The sequence below is a fragment of the Sardina pilchardus genome, chromosome 11, assembly GCF_963854185.1.
Source record: "Sardina pilchardus chromosome 11, fSarPil1.1, whole genome shotgun sequence".
NCBI classification, from domain to species: Eukaryota; Metazoa; Chordata; class Actinopteri; order Clupeiformes; family Clupeidae; genus Sardina; species Sardina pilchardus.
Window position 1 is genome coordinate 570001 of NC_085004.1, and position 2650 is coordinate 572650.

The following is a 2650-nucleotide window of genomic DNA, read 5'->3' on the forward strand; positions in this document are numbered from 1 at the left end:
CAAATACACACCACACACCGCCAGCAGCCTCACAGTGTACCTGGAGGGACTCACACACACCCCACACACATCTGACACACCACACACACTAAACACACTCTATACCACACACACACACACACACACACACACACACACACACACACACACACTACAGACTTACATTCATAAATATAATTTGTATTAATAGACATTACATGCAAAACTTGTATGATTAAAAACACATTTCCTGATGATGTTTGGTTGCAAATGGCCTCCTGTCACACATTAATTTTATCCATTCAATGATGTATATTTTGAATATTATTTTTTAACTTATTTTTTAATAACCAATGTACTTTGATGGTGATTGTTATTTTATGCTCTCTTAATGCGCGCACACGTACACACACACACACACACATACACTCTCTCAGAGCTCTCAGCTCTCAGACACACACACACACACACACACACACACACACACACACACACATACACTCTCTCAGAGCTCTCAGACACACAGACACACACACACACACACACACACACACACACACACACACATACACACACACACATACACACATACACTCTCTCAGAGCTCTCAGCTCTCAGACACACACACACACACACACACACTCTCTCAGAGTAAACAGAGGCCTTGTATGGGTTCAAATGAGCAGAGGCTGAAGAGTGTAATGAGTGCTTTCACACAGTGTTGGAGACGTGTGCACTGTGAAGAGTCAGTGTGTGTGTGTGTGTGTGTGTGTGTGTGTGTGTGTGTGTGTGTGTGTGTGTGTGTGTGTTTCAGTGTGTGTGTGTGTGTGTGTGTGTGTGTGTTTGTTTCAGTGTGTGTGTTTGAATATCTGTGGCCAAACTTTCCCAACACTTTTGTCTTACATGTTTTCTTCATTTCTACACACTATGCCTGTTTTATTTATTTTTCTTTTCATGACAGTTGCCTTTCGTCCGTGTGTTTGTGCATGCTTTTGATAAACCAGTGTAGATGAATTGGTGTGTGTGTGTGTGTGTGTGTGTGTGTGTGTGTGTGTGTGTGTGTGTGTGTGTGTGTGTGTGTGTGTGTGTGTGTGTGTGTGTGTGTGTGTGTGTGTGTGTGTGGAGTACGTGGTGTGTGCTCCTTGCTTTTGTACAAATAAACGCTCCTCATACAGTCTCTTGTGTGTTCTGTGATGTACGTCTGTGGAGTGTGTGTAGATGCCATGGAGTGTGTGTGTGTGTGTGTGTGTGTGATAGATAGATAGATACTTTATTGATCCCCAAGGGGAAATTCAAGGTCCCAGCAGCTTAAGACACCACACACAACATACAGTACAATGTAAACAATGTGAACAGGAAGATTAAAAAGCAAATCAACAATCAACAATGACTAAAGGAGCAGTAGAATACTATAGATAAGGTATGCATGAATGTACTGAGGATTGGTACTGTGATCCAGTCTGAGGTGTGTGTCAAGTTGGTAGTGCAAATAAGTCCAACAGTGCAACAGTGCAAGATAAAATTCTAGTGACCAGTAATAAATATGTACAGTACAAAATGTAAGCATAGTAATAATAATAACAGTACTAATATAAATATATGGACAATTAAAATAAACTTAACATAGTAATAATATAAGAGTTAGACATGAGGGTAGACATGTAAGTCATGCCATGTAAGTGTATAAGAGGGTGGAGGTGCAGATATACTATGCATAGAAGTCCAACTCTCCTTTTCCCTTCAGTGAAGCATTGTACAGTTGTATGGCCCTGGGTACAAATGACTTTCTCAGTCTGTCTGTTGTGCATGTCATGGAGCGTAGTCTCCAGCTGATCAAGCTCTTCTGCTGTATGATAATGCTGTAGAGTGGATGACAGTCATTGTCCAGGATGCTGTGTAGCTTGTTCAGGGTCCTTTTGTCTGATACTGAAGTGATGCACTCCAGATCAGCTCCCACAACAGAGCCAGCCTTCCTTACCAGCCTGTCTAGTCGCCCAGCATCCCTCTTCCTAGTGCTTCCTCCCCAGCATGCCACAGGATAGAAGAGGACGCTGGCAACAACAGACTGGTAAAACATCCAGAGGAGCTTGCTGCAGACATTGAAGGAGCGCAGCCTCCTCAGGAAGTACAGCCTGCTCTGCCCTTTCTTGTATATTGCTTCAGTGTTGACTGACCAGTCCAGTTTATCGTCCAGATGTACGCCCAGGTACTTGTATGTGTTCACCACCTCCACATTGACCTCCTCAATGGTGACTGGCAGCAGAGCAGGCTTAGACCTCCTGAAATCTACCACCATCTCCTTGGTCTTGGTCGTGTTGAGTTGTAGGTGGTTGAGTCTGCACCATTGCACAAAGTCCTCCACCAGGCTCCTGTATTCCTCCTCCTGCCCATCCCTGATACATCCCACAATTGCAGTATCGTCTGAAAACTTCTGCATGTGACATGACTCCGTGTTGTAGCAGAAGTCGGACGTGTACAGGGTGAACAGGACTGGAGAGAGCACCGTTCCCTGTGGAGCACCTGTGCTGCTGATTACAGTGTTGGAGAGGCAGTCCTTCAGTCTGACAAACTGTGGCCGCTCTGTCAGGTAGTCTGCAATCCAGGATACTAGATGAGCATCCACACCCATCTGCAGGAGCTTGTCACTCAATCTGGGGGGTTGGATGGTGTT

At 44.5% G+C, this 2650-nt stretch overlaps 1 protein-coding gene across 3 annotated transcripts in view; it reads left to right on the forward strand.

Moving 5' to 3' along the window:
* sh3tc2 (SH3 domain and tetratricopeptide repeats 2) overlaps window positions 1–1156 on the forward strand; it is a 49642-nt gene extending 48486 nt beyond the window's left edge. For all 3 annotated transcript variants that reach the window (XM_062549649.1, XM_062549648.1, XM_062549647.1), the window contains exon 20: window positions 1–1156. This exon is cut by the window's left edge and continues 769 nt beyond it. The gene's annotated coding sequence lies outside the window, so the exon portion shown is untranslated.
* The last annotated feature ends 1494 nt before the right edge of the window (window positions 1157–2650 follow it).